Here is a 19,617-nt window from a genome sequence, read left to right as displayed (position 1 = left end):
TTTCTCCTGGTGGAGCCCAAGAGCTGCAGCAACTAGGACACGATCTATAGGCAGTAGCAGTGTTAGGGGATCTTGCCCAAGGTCTCCTCACTGACTAGGCTCTGGCTTACTGAACAGGAGTAGCTGAGATTTGAACCCTGGTCTCCTGTGTCAGAGGCAGTGCCCTTAACTAGAACACTATCCAGAAGACAACATAACCTTATCTTTCTATAAAATAGGAAGATTAAGAAGATCCAAGCTTCCAGAAGTAGAATTCGAGCAAGGGTGTATAAAAAAAATGTGATGTGCCTGATCAGTGGGTTCAGCGAGACGAGAGTCTAATGACCTATAAGGGGAGGCTGAGTTGGATACAATACATAGCATCTAAGGCCCGCTTTGGTGTAAAATTGTACATGCTATGTGAGTCATCAACCGGTTACTGTAACGATTGGTGTCAGCACACAGAGAGAATCTGATTATTGATGATCTGCAGAATCATCAATAATACAGATGTATACTTGATTATGGATGATCTGCAGAATCACCAATAATCCAAGTATGACTAACCTCTAGACATCTGATAGTGTAAGTGTTTGGGTGTAACTGTAGGCTATCTCCCGTGAGGCGGGAGACACAGGCAGCTCGGCCAGGAACCACCTGAGGAGCAGGTGGCCCTCGGCTGTGCAGGAATTATCCTCTTGAGAGAGGGAATAGAGAGAACCTGGCAACCAGTGATACTAGGTAATCAGATATAGACTGTACTGCAGCCAGGGGGCTCCAGAGGCCACTGGCTGCTAGCAGGCTGGACTCTCTGAGGAGCAGGAGTCCTAACAGCTAACTGACACTTGGTGGAATAGTGTCACAGCTAGTACAGCTAGACTGAACACTCAAGGGATGAGTGACAGCCTGGAAGGTCGGGCAGGCCAGATCGGCAACACATGAGCAGATAAGGTACAGAGACAGAAGGCTGATTCGGTAACCGGTACAGGCAGGGTTTGGCAACAGGTAGACAGATATGCAGAGGTACCGAATCAGTAAGCAAGAGGGAGGTCAACAGAGCAAATAGTCATAACAGATATAGGCCTCAATTCACTAAGATCATGCTGGAGATAATAAGGCAAGAGAAAACTTACCTCCACACAGTGAGAGTGTTATCTTATCTCTTCATTCCTTACGTTACCTCCTCTGTAGTTAATTTACCTCCTCTGTAGTTATTTTCACACGCAGTTAATTAACAGCCTGTCTTTAACTCTGGAGTTATTTTAAGGATTGGAGAGTTAACTTAAAGACAGAAGAGTTAACTTTAGGTTTGCCTGAGGTAAAATGTTTCCTGAATACTACATGCCTTATCACCATGGTAACAACTCTAGAAATGTTATTAAAGACAGGAGATAAGCTTAGTGAATTGAGGTCATTGAACAGAGTCCTAGGCTGAGGTGTGAGGTCCTTGGTCTCGACATCCAGGAACTAGTCTAGAGTATAACACAGCAATGACACAGTATTCCTAAGCTTGGGTGTGAGGTCCTTGGTCACAACACCCCGGAAATGGTCTAAAGTATAACACAGCAATGACACAATAATCCTAAACTTGGGTGTGAGGTTCTTGGTCACAACACCCTGCAACTGGTCTAAAGTATAACACAGCAATGACACAGTAATCCTAAGCTTGGGTGTGAGGTCCTTGGTCACAACACCCTGGAACTGGTCTAAAGTATAACACAGCAATGACACAGTAATCCTAAGCTTGGGTGTGAGGTCCTTGGTCACAACACCCCGGAACTGGTCTAAAGTATAACACAAGCGTAATCTGGCTAAGTGTGAATTCCCAAGTCCTCCTGGTTCTAACACACTGTGGGATCTGACTGGTCTGAGTGCTCACACGTAAGTATTCGCAACAGCAGACAACCTGAGACTGACTAGCAAGATCTATATACTGTATAGTGCAGCGCTCCTCAGCGCCGCCCAGTGCCACTCAGTTAATCACCACTGCGCTGGGTTCAGCTGATCGTCCTGATCAGCTGATCCCTCTCCTACTGGCATAAAGGTCCTGCCTCCCAGCGTGCGCACGCGTAGCTCTCCATCTGTGTGCACTAGAAGGCTCAGACAAACCAGACGCATGAAGCTGTGCGGAAACCGCCGGTCTGAACGCGGAGAAAGCTGCCCCGCCCCGGCATCTCCGCAATCCATTACAGTTACATCTGGAATACAATACTGTATACCAGCAAAGGCACAAAGTTCAACCCCAGGTTCAGCAACTACGGAGTGGCGACATGCTCTGTACTCTCTCTGGTTGAGCCTTTACTATACAAAGGCTATTGTGTGACCACCAATAATTTTTACGGTTCCCTTGAACGTTTTGAGTTTCTCATAAAAAATAAGACTGATGCCTATGGCATGGTCTGGCCTAACAGGCGGAAAATACCATCAACATTTGCCAAACAGAAGCTTAAAACTGGGGACATTGTTGCTTATCAAAAGGGGAAAATGCTCGATCTCCGCTTGAATGCCAAAAAAAGATGTCTGTTTCCTCAGCACAGTCTATGACACCTCAACTGTCTCCGCCAGAACAAGAGGAGTTAAAGAGATTCAAAAGCCTCAGGTCGTGGTGGACTACAACAGCACGATGGGTGGTGTGGACAGAGCCAACAAGGCGTGACTTTTTAACCCACAATACAGAAACAAAAAAAAAGAAAGTACTACAAGAAAATCTTTTGCCATCCCCTGGAGCAAAGCCTGTGGAATGCCAACATCCTTTACAAGCAGTGCAGTGACCGGCCAGTAACACATGCAGACTCTGGAAGATGTGTCTGTGCATCAGTCTGAAATAGCAGTCCTCAGCACTTGTCACAGTTGTGCGCCGTGCCTCCTACATTGTAAACCCTGAGCACCTCACTAGCCATCACTTCATGGAATATTTTCCACCCACTCCAAAAAAAATGCACCAACCAGGACATGTGTTGTATGCTGCTCAAAGACTGATGAGAGATGGAAAAAAGTCAGAAAGGAATAACGATTCTACTGCCCCGATTGCAATATTGCCCTCTGTGCCATTCCGTTTTAAAATATACCATAAGCAGGAGGTGTATTAGGTATATATGTACATACTGTATAATAATCTGTTGCCTTATTTGTACAGTTGCAGTTTATTGATCAATTTAATTATTTCAACAATATTGTGTTCAAGTGTTTTATTTATGTGACGGTTCCGAGACCACAGAGCCCAGAGACACAGTGCATAGTGGCAGATTAACAAAAAAAAAACCCGACCAGCGGGGCATTTATTGGGCACACAGTTAACACAAAAAGTTCACAATATTACGATATAATCCACAAGGGAGTGTCGCAGATTCCCACCATCAAGGAGTCCAAATTCCCAGCTTCACAGGCAAAACAACACAAGTTCCAAAGTCCCAGTAGCTCCACAAATAGCAGAAATCCAAGAGATGCAGTTCCCACCAGTCACCACATCCAATATCCATTGGACAAGTCCACAACACCAGCTGAACAAGGAATACCACAGTCCTCCGAGTTACAGCAAGTCTTCTCTGGTTTCTGGCTGCATGGAAGATCTCCTGGCTCACCACAGATCCCTGAGCTGCTCTGCTTTCCACAGACACAATCCAACTTCATTCCATGAGGTACAAGCATGATACCAGCTCTCCTCTGCAGTGCTTAGCTGTCTGCCTCCTGCTGAGAGCAAGGCACTGAGCAGCCTGGATAGTGAATAGCTTTATGCTGATAAGGTGTATCTCTGATGTCTCCAAAGCTTGGGGGGAAGGCGAGCTTTCTATGGGACATCAAATACAGTACTGTGCATTATGCTGGGGATACACAGTACGACCTGGCGGCTCGATTAGCCGCCGGATCGACTCCCGCTGCGTCCCCACTTGTCCCCGCCGCTGTCCGAATTGATTCCCGCTTATCCCCGCGGGCTTTTCCTTATCTTCAGCTCGACTCCCCGCTATTGTCTGCCTGCGGGGATCGAGCGGATCATCGGACCTGTCGGAAATTATCAATCGAGCCATCAGCGGCTCGATTGATAAGGGGGAAAACGTACCTCTAGCCCCAGCATTAGAGTCTGCAGTCCTAATCCAATCACCCATTGTCACAATTTATATGCAGGATGTCATTGAAACCATCCAGTATGTATGAACTATTTATCGATCTTAATGCCTTCAATAGAAAACTTTTGCTTAAAAGGTACTTTACAATAAAGAAACTACAGGGACATACAACAACAAAACAAACATCACTAGAAAATTAGAAAATGGAGATGTCTTTCCAATCATCCTTAACTCTGAAACCAATGATAACATTGTCACCATTAAGAGGGAAGATATAGAACTTGAAAGATACATCCACACCAACCTAAAGAGTAAATCAAACCTCTATCCTACAACCGACAGAGGACCATATATGGAGAGTTTCTACAACCAGGTTTTGGAGGACTTCCAGCAGTGGCTGGATGGTTTGATGGTTAAGGGCTCTGCCTCTGACATAGGAGACCAGGGTTCAAATCTCGGCTCTGCCTGTTCAGTAAGCCAGCACCAATTCAGTAGGAGACCTTAGCCAAGTCTCCCTAACGCTGCTACTGCCTATAGAGCGCGTCCTAGTGGCTGCAGCTCTGGCGCTTTGAGTCCGCCAGGAAAAAAGCTCGATATAAATGTTATTTGTCTTGTCTTCAAAAAGATCAAAACCAAGAGAGGTAAACGAAATCTAGCCAGAGCAGAAGAAAGCCTTCAAAGAGTTAGAATCAAACAAGCAATTAATTATTAAAGCAGCAGATAACGGGCGAGGTATAATATTGATGAATAAAGTGGACTATACCAATGAAGCATTTAGAATTCTCAAACACGAAAACTACTATCAAGAACTCCCTCAAGATCTGACTAAAGAATTTGCTGAAATATTGAAGACATTAGTAATGGAGGCATTAGATGAAGGCATAATCAACAAAACAGAAAAATATTATATAATTACACCCAACCATAGCCCACTTTTATCCCCTGCTGAAAATACATAAATCACTCTCCAACCCTCCAAGACGGGAATTAACTCTGTCATCTCATTTTTCACAATTAGTGGACTTACATCTGCAGCCATACGTCCAAAAACAACCCTCATACCTCATAGACTCTACTCATCTATTACTAGAACTTAGCAATATCCAATGGAAAAAAAAATTATAAATGGGTCGCTCTGGAAGTCGTCTCACTGTACTCTAATATACATCACTTATAGGATTGAGAATGGCATGGCACTATCTTAAAGGACAACAAGATGACAATTAACCAGAAATGATTTCTGATACATGCAATTTCTTTTATACTTAACCATAACTACTTCAACTTTATAGGTACTATGTTCTTCCAGACAAGGGGCACAGTGATGGGGCGAGTTTTGCCCCAAGTTATGCAAATCTGACCATGGGCATACAGGAGGTGTGTCTTCTGGGATCAAACAATCCATTCAATCTCAACATCCTCTTTTATAAGAGATACATTAAAGATCTTATTTATTTAATGTATTTATTTTATTTATAAAGCGCCAACATATTACGCAGCGCTGGACATTGGTTAAGGTTACAGACAATATTTAGGGGTGATATACAGCAATAAGACAATATAGGAATACATGCAAACCAGATCACGCAGCACAGTATGAGTACAAGGTAATGCTTAGTAGGGCTGATCGGAACAGCTAAATTCCGATTTCGTCGAAATTTCGTGTACCGCATGCGAAAACCGAGTTTCGTGTTCCGAATTTTCGTGTTCCGAGTGCATTTCTATTGAATTAAATAGTGTTAACTTCTGCGGTTAATTGTGAAGCCCCCGTACATGCTATCATCACCAAATTTGGCATGTATATTAAGCAGATGAGTAGGAACATGGTAAAAAAAAAATTTGTGAAAAGAGCTTATAGTTTTTGAGCAAATCGATTTCAAAGTTTCATAAGAAAAATGTTTTTTAAACTGTGTAAAATGACACTGCTGCAGAGCAGGTTACTGCATTCCGAGTTCTGTATACATATTGTATACATTTCATGAAAACAGACAGCGTGGGGTCCCCCCTCCCAAGCCTCCTTAACCCCTTGTCCCCCATGCAGGCTGGGATAGCCAGAATGCGGAGTCCTGGCCACGTGGGGCTTCGCACCCTGAGCTATACCAGCCCGCATGGTCCATGCTATGGGGGGGCTCTGGAGGAGAGGGGCGGCCAACCTCCCCCTCTCTCCCAGAGCCCTTGTCCAATCCATGGACAAGGGGCTCTTCCCCACCTCCGGTGCCCCAGGAGGAGGTGGGGGCCGCCGACGTCCTGGGGGGTTCATGGTGCCATCCGGGGTTCCCCTTTAACAAGCGGACCCCGGAAGCCGCCCCCTCCCCAGGAGAAATGAGAATAGGGGTACACGGTACCCCTTACCCATTTCAGCAGAGTTAAAAAAAGAAATAAAAACACGACAACGAAAAAAGTCCTTTATTGTTCTAAATTAACCAGGGATACTTACCTTGGGATAATCTCACGCCAGTAACCTCAGGAGTGGTCCCACGCCAGTATCCTCTTAGGACATCTCACCACCCTCCCACACTGACAAACTCCCACCACTGAATGGTCACAGTCAGCCTCTGCATCTGTATAGCAGAGGCTGAGAACACGAAAAATTTGCCTTTAAAACAAGAAATTTCGGCAAACAGTGATGCAATCAAAATGGCCACTGGGAAATCCCCGATCGCTGGAGGCCACACTAGAGTGACGAGACCAGTGATTTTTCACATAGATGGTGCGTCCAGGTGACCAGAGCAGGAGGTGCCCTAATCCCCTGGACCCACCCATTCATGTGAAATAACGCGTATTCTGACACTCTGAGGTGGCCTCCGGGGAACGGGGATTCCCCAGCAGCCATTTTGTTTATGACACTGTTTGCCGAAAATTCTTGTTTTAGCAAACAATTTTCGTGTTTTTAGCTTATGCAATACAGATTGCAGAGGCTGTCTACAGCCATTCATCCCCAGGAGTTCTGCAGGATCGGCAGGTGCGCGGGACCTCCTAAGAGGATAGAGGGGGGCACAGCTCAGGAAGGTGGGAAAGTGGGCACAGAGCGGCGGGGAGGGGGGGAAGCCTCCCCTCCCTCACCTAGGGCCCCCCCTTGCGCACTCCCCCCCCACCTCCAGAATTCCAGCCAGCCAGCGGAACGGCTTACCGAGAGCGATAGCTCTGTGTGCCGCTGGTCTGGTATTCTGCACTGACACTGTCCAATCACGCTCTCGCAGTACTTCCTGTGAGAGCGTAATTGGACAATGCAATGCAGGAGACCAGACCAGCAGCGGCACACAGAGCTCTTCTCTCGGTAAGTGATTCCCGCTCGCTGCCAAGTTTCCAAGTTTAGTTAGGCAGGTATATAGGTGTCCCCAGTATAGATATACCCAGGTCTATAGGTGTCCCCAGTTTAGGTAGGCAGGTCACCAGTTAGTGGGGGCCCCCATGCTGGAAGGGGGGGCAGTGGGCACAGAGTGGTGGGGAGGAGTGGAAGCCTTCCCCCCTCCCTCACCTAGGGTCAACCTTCCGTGCTCCCCTTCCAGCATGGGGGCCCCCACTAACTGGTGACCTGCCTACCTAAACTGGGGACACCTATAGACCTGGGTATATCTATACTGGGGACACCTATATACCTGCCTAACTAAACTTGGAAACTTGGCAGCGAGCGGGAATCACTTACCGAGAGAAGAGCTCTGTGTGCCGCTGCTGGTCTGGTCTCCTGCATTGCATTGTCCAATTACGCTCTCACAGGAAGTACTGCGAGAGCGTGATTGGACAGTGTCAGTGCAGAATACCAGACCAGCGGCACACAGAGCTATCGCTCTCGGTAAGCCGTTCCGCTGGCTGGCTGAAATTCTGGAGGTGGGGGGGGGGGGAGTGCGCAAGGGGAGGGGGCCCTAGGTGAGGGAGGGGAGGCTTCCCCCCCCTCCCCGCCGCTCTGTGCCCACTTTCCCACCTTCCTGCGCTGTGCCCCCCTCTATTCTCTTAGGAGGTCCCGCGCACCTGCCGATCCTGCAGAACTCCTGGGGATGAATGGCTGTAGACAGCCTCTGCAATCTGTATTGCATAAGCTAGAAACACGAAAATTGTTTGCTAAAACAAGAATTTTCGGCAAACAGTGTCATAAACAAAATAAAACACTGTGGGAGGCGCCCTTACGTTTCAGAATATATAGCACAACATTAAAAAATATCTCAAAGGTAAGCGTGATACGTCTTACCTGGTACGAAGACTCAAACACATAAGGTAGTAGAATTCGAGTTTATTTATAGCACTAGGGACAACGCGTTTCGCGACCACAAGTCGCTTCTTCAGGTCAAGTAACGTGCTTAGGAAAAACAAGAACAGGATGGCACTCAGACTAAAACATCTAGCTTCATATAGATTAAAAAAACAGTGTAATAACATAAAAATACTATATTCCTAACCTATTCCACTATTTGGGGCATATGCGCCCATTATGCAAGTATGAAAATATATATCCAATTCCGGCGAATAAATTCAAAATAAAATGTTTTTTTAATCTATATGAAGCTAGATGTTTTAGTCTGAGTGCCATCCTGTTCTTGTTTTTCCTAAGCACGTTACTTGACCTGAAGAAGCGACTTGTGGTCGCGAAACGCGTTGTCCCTAGTGCTATAAATAAACTCGAATTCTACTACCTTATGTGTTTGAGTCTTCGTACCAGGTAAGACGTATCACGCTTACCTTTGAGATATTTTTTAATGTTGTGCTATATATTCTGAAACGTAAGGGCGCCTCCCACAGTGTTTTATACTAAATAATACCTCACAACGTGGGGTCATATCATTATAGCCTTATTGTGATATTTTTTTACTCCGGGAACGGCGACCGACAAGGCCGAGTGGAGACGGTACTTCTCCACATGCTCTGATGGTGGTTGCCGTAAAAGCAACCCAGAATTGTGAGTATATTTTTACTACAATAGACCAACTTACGCAACGATAATACTCGATATCGGGCTCCCGGTGTCCTTGTGCTTCTTTGTTTCTACTAGTTCTATCATAAACAAAATGGCTGCTGGGGAATCCCCGTTCCCCGGAGGCCACCTCAGAGTGTCAGAATACACGTTATTTCACATGAATGGGTGGGTCCAGGGGATTAGGACACCTCCTGCTCTGGTCACCTGGACCCACCATCTATGTGAAAAATCACTGGTTTCGCCACTCTAGTGTGGCCTCCAGCGGTCGGGGATTTCCCAGTGGCCATTTTGATTGCATCACTGTTTGCCGAAATTTCTTGTTTTAAAGGCAAAATTTTTGTATTCTCAGCCTCTGCTATACAGATACAGAGGCTGACTGTGACCATTCAGTGGTGGGAGTTCGTCAGTGTGGGAGGGTGGTGAGATGTCCTAAGAGGATACTGGCGTGGGACCACTCCTGAGGTTACTGGCGTGAGATTATCCCAAGGTAAGTATCCCTGGTTAATTTAGAACAATAAAGGACTTTTTTTGTTGTCGTGTTTTTATTTCTTTTTTTAACTCTGCTGAAATGGGTAAGGGGTACCATGTACCCCTATACTCATTTCTCCTGGGGAGGGGGCGGCTTCCGGGGTCCGCTTGTTAAAGGGCAACCCCGGATGGCACCATGAACCCCCCAGGACGTCGGCGGCCCCCACCTCCTCCTGGGGCACCGGAGGTGGGGAAGAGCCCCTTGTCCATGGATTGGACAAGGGCTCTGGGGGAGAGGGGGAGGTTGGCCGCCCCTCTCCTCCAGAGCCCCCCCATACCATGGACCATGCGGGCTGGTATAGCTCAGGGTGCGAAGCCCCACGTGGCCGGGGCTCCGCATTCTGGCTATCCCAGCCTGCATGGGGGACAAGGGGTTAAGGAGGCTTGGGAGGGGGGACCCCACGCTGTCTGTTTTGATGAAATGTATACAATATGTATACAGAACTCGGAATGCAGTAACCTGTTCTGCAGCAGTGTCATTTTACATAGTTTAAAAAACATTTTTCCTATGAAACTTTAAAATCGTTTATTTCAAAAACTATAAGCTCTTTTCACAAATTTTTTTTTTACCATGTTCCTACTCATCTGCTTAATATACATGCTAAATTTGGTGATGATAGCAAGTAAGGGGGCTTCACAATTCACCACGGAATTTAGCATAATTGACTTCAATGTAAACACGAATTCGGTACTCGGAATTGCAGAATTTTCGAGTTTCGAGTGCTTACTCGGAACTGCCAAATTCCGATGGCAAACTCGAAATTCGGAATCCGAGAGCTCAGCCCTAATGCTTAGCAACCCTAATTGGTGGAGGTAGGGAGTTCTATAGTGTTGGTGCAGTTCTTGAGAAGTCCTTGAGACGTGCATGGGACTGGGGGATGCGGAGGGAGGTCAGGAAAAGTTCATTGGAGGATCGGAGTGAGCGGCTAGGTGTGTACTCTGAGTAAGATTGGAAATGTAGGTTGGGCAGGTTTTGTGGACAGATTTATAGACCAGACACAGTATCTTGAATCTGATTCTGGACTGGATAGGAAGCCAGTGGAGGGATTCACAGAGGGGAGCCACTGTGGTGGAGCGATGGGAGGAGTGGATAATTCTGGCTGCCACATTCATGACGGACTGCAGCTGGGCAATTCGGGTGACGGGTCATAGGGTGACCAGACAGAGGGGCATTGCAGTAGTAAAGGCAGGAAATTATGAGGGCATGGATGAGGACTTTGGTGGTGACAGAGGACAGGAAAGAGCAGATCTTGTAGATGTTGCGGAGATGGAAGTTGCAGGACTTTGTGAGGTTTTGCATGTGAGGGGTGAAGGAGAGTGTGGAGTCCAGGGTGACACCCAGACAGCGGGCTTGAGAAGTAGGGTGAATGGTAGTGTGGTTAATAGTGACATGTACATCTGGGACAGTCAGGGATGGCCAGAGTGGGAAGATCATAAATTCCATTTTGTCCAGTTTTAGTTTCAGGTACCTAGTGGACATCCAATAGGAGATGGCTGATAGGCAGGAGGGGACCTTGTCCCTGGTAGTGGTGAATAGGTCAGGGGTATGGAGGTAGATCTGGGTGTCATCTGCATACAGATGATAGTTAAACCCATGGAGGAGATAACCTTGCCAATGAAGGATGTGTATAGGGAGAACAGTAGGGTGCCAAGAATCGAGCCTTGGAGACTCTAACCGAGAGGTGGTTGGGGGTGGATGAGGTCTCATTTAAAGAGGCCATGAAAGAGCAGTTGGAGGGGTAGGATGAGAGGCAGGCCAGGGCCAGGTCATGAATGCCCATGGACTGGAGGGACTGGAGGAGTAGGGGATGGTCCACTCATTTGAGACAGTGAGGTGGCATCCATAGATAAATTCTTAAAATCTCCTGGGGAATCTCCTTTACACAGAACTACAGTGAACAACAAATCGAATACATAAACCTAGTTTTATATCAAGAAAGTCCCAACATAACATCAAGAAACCACTTAAAGATGTAGATCCTAACTCATACAAAGACTACAAAACAGGTCATTTTAAACAGTTGAAAAACAAGAAAATTGCACAGATCTACAAACCTTTGATACACAGGCAAAAGTACATGCAAAGAAATTTAAGGAAAAACATTTTCCCAAACAACTCATCAAAGAATTGTTTCTATACCAGACCAGCACTGCAACCATAAATCCTTTATGTATAGATTGTAGCCACCACCAAGGACACCCTAAGAGGTCCACACTCACCAGCTGCGATGGGCCATTAGTCACAGTGGCCTTAATCCGCTTTTGGGGTACTTATCAGGCTCCCCATACCCTGTGGCTGACACCACTCTCAGATCTCTCCTTATCACCTTCTTGGGTCATATATGCACCTCAACATAAACGAAATCTATCATTGCGCAGATATCATGTAAAATCAGACGGTTTATTAAAAGGTTCCACTCACATATTACAAGCAGATGGTAAGCCTGTGGAGTATAGGAACGGGCTCCACCCCGTGTGGCCTCCCGGGCTGACCGCCGTTATGCTGTTATTCCAGGGTTTCCCTCGCTCCACCACGCCATGACGTCCCACTGCTTCTGCTCCTCTCAGTTCCGCATGTGGCTCCTCCCTATCGATTTCGTCATACAATGACTCATTCAGGGGATGGAGTCACATTGCGGAAATCCTGCTTGTATAGGCGGTTGGCCCTGCCTCCCTCCACGACGTCATTACGCATCTGGGCACGCTAGGCCGCCGCGTCTGGGTTACCAGACACCGCCCTTGTAATCCCCAGTGCGCATCCTCATTGCACCTCTACTTGCGTGCCATACGTATCTCTATCCGCGACGTCGCGTGTACATCCCACATGCGCAGTACCACTATGCCAACTAGTACGTAACGGATCCCAGGAAGCCGCCGGTCATCTTGAAATCCAAAACTTTATTAAAAACAAACATTCACATTCTAAAAAGTCTTTTACCTAAGACTACCCACATTTAAAATAAAATAATACAAACTCTTCTCAATGTGTACACTCTGCTTTATTTGCTAACTTATTTGCTTATTTGCAGTGACCCCTGTGTCCTCCTCTGCAGGAGAACAGTACAGGGAGTCCCGACATTGCAGCGGGTTAGAAGCTCGTTTTGGCAGGTGTTTACAAGTCAGAAACTCTCTTCATTTGGACTATAAGATGCAGTGACTTTTTTTTCACCAATTTTGGGGGAGAAAAGTGAGTCTTGTAGTCCAAAAAATACAGTAATCTAAATAATTTTGATAGTACTTTTTCACCTACTTTTTGTACTTTTTCCATTGCAAAGTGCTGAAAAGTTATTTTAAATTGAAGATGAAAAACTATCTTCTGAGAGAAAATGAAGGAGAAAAAGTAAATTGCATATGGCCCAGGATGTTAATTCGCAGAGAAGAATGCAAGTGATAACAACTGTAAAATGTGTGAGGAATTCAGCCATGGGTCCCTCTGGAGGAGTTTTTGATTGATTGGTGTTTATTAGAGTATCATGTAATTAAGCTTAGTGTTGATCCAGTACTATTCTTGTCCTTTTCCTTCTTCTCTAAGCAGGTAGTTATTTCTGTAGTTCTAGCTTTCCTTCAGGCTTCTTTGATGAGTTTATCCAAAAAATCAAACAGCGCTCAGATGCTTAATTATACCTAACCAATATGATCTAGTATATATTATCTACAATCAATATGATTTACCAACTTTGACACATTTATGTTCCTTATACAATAAACATACATCAATCTTGTCTCAAGTCCTTGTTTATGTTTAGTCAGATCCGTGGTACATTTGAACTGGCAGGACCCCAGGGATTTTGTACAATAGTTAGTTCTGTTATACTGTTTAATACTACCTGTGATTATCTGTGTTTGACCTATTGCCTGTTTATCTTGCTCTGTCTGTCCTGCCTTGTGGATTGCGCCATCTCCGGCATAGGAGTGGCGAATCCTCTAGTCCTGCTCTTGTGAGGTACACCATCGCTGCGGTCGTGATTGGCTGCCTCATTCCAGTCTGTCTTGTATCTGTCTGAATGTTTGCTAACGCAAGAGCAGCGCAACATCGCACTGCGCTGCCATTGCGTCTTATCAGAAGCCCAGAGCTGCAGTTGCTCTGGGCAGCCTGTGTAGCCTCTTCCATTATCCAGCTCTTAGCCTTGTTGTGCTGGGTGGTCAGACAGTATGCCCCCCCAGCATTACATTCTCATCCCTTGGCAAATATCAAAAGACCTGAAATTTCCGAAACCACTCAGAAATGACTGAGTAATAGTCAGAAGCAGAACAAATGCTCAACTTTGGTCCATAGAGTTGTATAAGTTCAAGATGGCCCAGCGAGCCCAGTAACTGTTCAGTGGCATATCATGGTGAATATTTAAAGGGTTACATGAACTCCAGAATTTGGAAGTCAGTGAGTGTATGCAGAATATAAGACTTCCACTTGTTGAATAATCTTTTGACACCTGTGTCTTGATGTGTCATGGCTTTCAATTTGTCCAAGTGCATGAGGTATCTCAGTTCATCAAATACATCATGAAGAGATGGGGTGGTGGGATATATATCCATTGGTTAAAGATGGATTTTTTTCTGGCTAGGAGTATCAGGTGGGCTTATGTGATCCTGATCAGAAGCACTCCCGTGTCCTGCTTTCAATGAGGTGGGTGAAAGGAAAATAAAGAGCATCGGCTTAAGCATAAAAGTTATCCTGCATAAGGACGTAAGAAAAGCATTAGACCCCCAAAACCACTGAATATTATTACAATCCCAAACATAATGCCACAGCGTAGCATTCTCCAGATGACACTTGAGGCATTTGTTAACATAGCCCAGAGGAGGCGGTTTATACTTAAAGGCATACTTACTTACTTACTTGATAAAGGAGTTTGAGGTGCGATTCTCTCCAATTTTCCCCAATCACTACTGTACGTACCATATTATTACCAGCTATGATACCTTCCTCCACGTCAGGGACCTAAATGTATCTTTGCCTGCTCCTAAAATTATAAATGGACTGAGACTGCGGCTACAAAGCCCCCAATGCATTTTGGATGTCAGACAATGATGATTTGCTTGATCCTGACTTCATAAAGCTACCAAAAGGTGTAGGCCATGCTATACTGTCCAATCTGCCAAGGGTTTTATTGACAAACGATTTAACCTGAGCTAACATCAAGGAGTGTGACCTAGGCACTGAATACATAGCTCATACTTCATTAGGAAAGCCAATGGTGCTCACTTAATGAGAAAAGATTGCCCAATTTTGTTGTGCCCAACCAGGGGTGTAGCAATAGGGGGTGCAGAGGTAGCCACCGCATCGGGGCCCTTGGGCCAGAGGGGCCCCGTAGGGCCCTCATTCAACTACAGTATTAGCTCTCTATTGGTCCTCTGCTGGTAATAATCACTTCTACAGATAGTTTGAATAGTAGTGATCACTAACAAACTATTCCCCATCCCTTTCTTGCATCTCTGACACTGTAGTTGTCTTCCTTGGCAGGTTTTAGTGCGCCGTATCAATTGTTATGTAGAGAGTGCTTGGGGGCCCCATTGAAAAACTTGCATCGGGGCCCACAGCTCCTTAGCTACGCTACTGTGCCCGACTCCTCCCACTTATAATATGCTTCATGTATCATTCCTGGCTGAAAATTGGGGTTACCTGACAAGGCATATACGTTGAGATTTGCTAAGGCAGGTTGAATAGCTTCCGGACCTCTTTCTAGGTCACTATAGTGTCACGAATCAGGATACTGTGCTTAAGCCTAAGGGGGAGTTTTGCCCATGGGGCATGCAAAATCCCAGACAAAGTCCAGGGTTCTGCTATAGTGGATTCTATAGCCAGGTTTGAAAAATGTGCTGTATCTAAGACCCAGTCCCTAAGACAGAGGCAAGATTATATCTTCTTATATTAGGGAAAACGAGACCACCAAGATCCTTGGGGGGAAGCTGCAGTCTATCCAGCTTGATTCTCAGTTTACCATTTCTCGATACAAACTTAAAAAAAGGCTCTGTTCAGATTAAATACATCAGCATGCTTGATTAAAAGTGTTAGCGCCTACATAGGATAGAGCACAGGGGCAAACCCAGGATTTTAAATAATTCCTTTTTCTGTACAGTGCTTTTCTCCTGTCGGACTCAAAGTGCTTGCGGGGAAGTTACTAGTTTGCACTCAGTAGCAGTGTTAGGGAGTCTTGCCCAAAGAACTCCTTACTGAATAGGTGTTGGCTTACTGAACAGGCAGAGCTGAGATTTGAACCCAGCTCTCCTACGTCAGAGGCAGAGCCCTTAACCATTACACCTTCCAGCCACTACTGACTTTAAGGGGGGGATTCCTGAAAGGTCTCCTTGAACCACGCACAATACAGTACAATAATTTGGTTGGACATCATGCTGGGTACTAGGATGTCCACTCTGCTACCAATCGACAACGGGATCGATCAGGAGCAGTTTGGATACAGATAATAATGAGGACAGCCGACATTGCTAATGAAGGGGAAAGTGAAGCATTCAAACAGCAGGGCACAGGGCTGTGCTCATACCTGGCTCTGTGCTCTGTTAAAGGGAACCTAAACTGAGAAGGATATGGATTTTTCCTTTTAAAATAACACCAGTTACCCGACTCTCCTGCTGATCTTGTGTCTCCAATACTTTTTGCCACAGCCCCCGAACAGGCATGCAGATCAGGTGCTCTGACTGAAGTCAGGCTGGATTAGCTGCATGCTTGTTTCAGGTGTGTGATTCAGCCACTACTGCAGCCAAAGAGATCAGCAGGACTGTCAGGCAACTGGTATTGTTTAACAGGAAACATCCATATCCCTCTCAGTTAAGGTTCCCTTTAAGTGCCCCAGAGCTGCTCCATGCTCTGTACATCGAAAAACAACTGTAGTGGGGAAAGAAAGGGGGCGGTGCTGTGAGCTGCAGGATACCTGCAGATATTCTGGTGTCTCAACTTGTGCCTGTCCCCAGACACTGCACCGAGCCTGGTCTGAGGGGGGATTCTGGGTAGCTGTTATCCCCCCCCCTGCGTTTGCCTAAGGAGCAACTGGCCAAAGCTGACTTTATTTACTAACGTTGCCCTCCCCACTAGCCCCAAAGGGATATTTTTCCAGTCCTCCAATTGTTTGATAACAGGTTTGATCAATACCCCACTGTTCAAGTCATAGAGAGATGAAGGGCTCCTGCTCACTCATAAACCTAGATAAGTTATCTCACCTCTAGCTATTTGAACCCCAAAGGAGGATGTGTCACCCAGACTGACCTCCTTAGAAAGAAAGAGCAGCTCACTTTTGTTTTCATTGATTTTGAAGCCCGATTCCCAGCCCACATCCCTGATCAGTTAAAGGACCTCTGCAACCTGTTCTCCCGGGTTATCTAAAAATAGCAAGATATCATCAGCAAAGATGGCCTGGGAAATTAGCTAATCTATAGGGATCCCTTTAACTTTTTTACACAGTAAAATAGCCAGAGGTTCGAGAGCTAGGTGCCCAGAGGTCCCCTATGGAGTCGGTAGGGTGCTGAGAGGAAACCTGGAGTATATACCAGAGCAGTAGGCTCAGCATACATTATTTGTTATCAGAGTAATGATATCACCCTGGAATACCATTTTACTAATGACCTTTTCCAACCAAGTCAATGTACGGCATCAAATGCCTTTTCGGCATCTAAACATAATATGGCACTATTCTTATAGGTTTGTCATTATTTTAAAGGAACACTATTGCAAAAAAGTGTAACATTTAATAAGGAGCCATAAATTACTTTTCTCCTGTATTGATATCACTTACAGTAGGTAGTAGACGTCTGACGGAACCAACAGATTTTGGACCAGATCATCTCCTCATGGGGGATTCTCAGCATAGCCTTTATTATTTATGAAGACACTTCCTGAAAAGGATTTATACAGATTTGTTACCCAGCCTCCCTGCTTGCTGCACACTATTCTGACAGTTGGACTAAGCAACTGCCGTTCCCGAAGTGCTTTTGAAAATAAGGAAAACCTTGAGAAACCCCCCATAAGGAGATGAGCTGTTCCAAAACCTGTCGGTAATGTCATATTTCTAATACCTACTATAAGTCGCAGCAACATACTGTATGAGAAAAGTAATTTATAGCACATTTTACTTGGGGAGAAATGGACTTCTTATTTGTATATTTTTACATGTACATTAAATTTTAAGATTTTCGCGATCGTAGTTCTTTAAGGAGCGAAACCTTAACTTTAGAAATCACTCCTAATTGGGAATCCACAGCTAAAAAAAAAAGTCAGATACTCACCTAAGGAGAGGGAAGGAGAGGGTCTTAATGAGCCTTCGCTCTCCTCTCCCGGTGCTGCGCTGGCTCCCCCGTTCAAATCCCACGCCGCAGGGACTTTGGAAGTCTTCGGGAGCCGAGTACTTCCGAAGACAGGCGGCTCCATACTGCGCACGAGCGAGTGCATCATAGAGGGCGCTCGCCTGTGCGCAGTGTAGAGCGGCCCGTCTTTGGGAGCACTCGGGCTCCCGAAGCATTTCCGAAGCCTCCCTTTGGCGAGGAAACAGCGGTATTTGACTGAAATGGTCGAATACCGCTACGGGGAGCCAGCACAACAGCGGGGAACGGGAGAGGAGAGGGAATGCTCTGTGGGATCCAATCGCAATCTAATGTGTGTCTGCCCGCCTCTGGGATAAAAAGTGATATATATCGGGGAGTCCCGTTAGGCCTAGAGGTCCATCATTCCTCCTTGTAGATCCAATATGTGTACATGCTTCCCAATAGGACTCGACCCTTTATAGATGCTTGGCAATCTGTTTATTGCATTTAAAAAGCAGTAATACAAGAGCACAGCAACAGCATGACGTTTCGGGCAAAGGCCCTTTATCAAATGCTGAAGTTCACATCTTTCCTTCATACATATATAACAACATGGTAACACACCCCTCACCTGGGGGGCGGGCACAATCCTTAAAGTTACAGACCCTTACATAGGGGAAAGAGCAGAGATACCGGTCAAAGGTAGCATCTGAGACTATAATCTTCATTTAATCCTCCAGGGGATTGTGTACCCAGCATGTCCATCCAGCAGGCCTCACGCCGCAGAAGGGTATTCCTCTGATCCCTTCCTTCCTGAAACTGCACCACCTCCAGCACCTGCCATCTCATCTGTGTCACTCTGTGCCTGAACTCAATGTAGTGGCGTGCCAGTGGGGATTCCCTTTTAATTTGTGTGTCGTCTTTCTTCTCTTTTATTGGGTTTTGTATAGTACTCTTATGCTCATTGAGCCTTGTTCTTATATCACGCGTGGTCTGGCCAACATAGGCCAGGCCACAGGGACATTTGATGAGATAAATAACCCCCTTAGTCTCACATGTGGCAAAATGTTTAAGGGGAATCGAGACCCCTGAGCTGGGATGGCGCACCTCTGGGCCCTTAATGATATTATTACAGTGTTGGCACTTGAGACACGGAAATGTCCCAATTTTCCCAGGCCCCAAGAACCTTTGTATTTTACCCCTCGTGCGGCCAACATCTGCCCGCACTAGGTGGTCCATCAACGACTTACCCCGTCTGTAAACAAACCGCGGCGGAGTCCTGCATACATGGACAAGCTGGGGATCACTCTCCACAATAGGCCAAAATTTAAGCACCATGTCTTGAAGTATCCTGGATTCACTGCAATAAGTTGTAATAAAATTGACATCATTAGATTCAACATTAATATCAGTCTTATATTTCCTCAATGTCTTCCTATCAATATCCAACACCTCTGCTGTGATCTCCTCACATCTCTTAAGACTATAGCCTCTAGCAACAAAGTCTTGAGTGAGGAGCCGTGCCTGTTCCAAGTATAATTCATTTGTGGATGTGATCCTCCTTGCTCTAATAAATTGGCTCTTAGGCAAACCTTGAATAAGAGGGCGTGGGTGGCAGCTATCGGCCGATAAATAGGAGTTCTTATCAGTCTCCTTTCTATATAAGTTTGTTACTATCTCCTCCTCCTTTCGCATAATTTCAACATCTAAGAAATGTAGCCTATGGGCATCATAGTCCATTTTGAATTTAAGTGTCGAATGCTTCTGATTAAGATCAGAAAAGAACTGGCATAGCTCCTCCTCACTCCCACTCCAACAGTAAAATAAATCGTCAATGAATCTGCAGTAACCCCGGATGTGCCCGGGGGCCCCCGGACCCAAAAACTG

General features: G+C 45.8%; 1 protein-coding gene across 1 annotated transcript in view; it reads left to right on the top strand.

The window, feature by feature from the left end:
• The first annotated feature begins 909 nt into the window (after positions 1-909).
• Positions 910-19,617, top strand: part of LOC137525504 (microfibril-associated glycoprotein 4-like) — a 51,805-nt gene continuing 33,097 nt past the window's right edge. Inside the window, exon 1 of the mRNA XM_068246626.1 lies at positions 910-930. The gene's annotated coding sequence lies outside the window, so the exon portion shown is untranslated. The remainder of the gene's footprint in view (positions 931-19,617) is intronic.

This window comes from Hyperolius riggenbachi, chromosome 7 (genome assembly GCF_040937935.1).
Source record: "Hyperolius riggenbachi isolate aHypRig1 chromosome 7, aHypRig1.pri, whole genome shotgun sequence".
Lineage (NCBI taxonomy): Eukaryota > Metazoa > Chordata > Amphibia > Anura > Hyperoliidae > Hyperolius > Hyperolius riggenbachi.
Note: the sequence above shows the minus strand (reverse complement) of the source record. Positions and strands in the feature narration are given on the sequence as shown.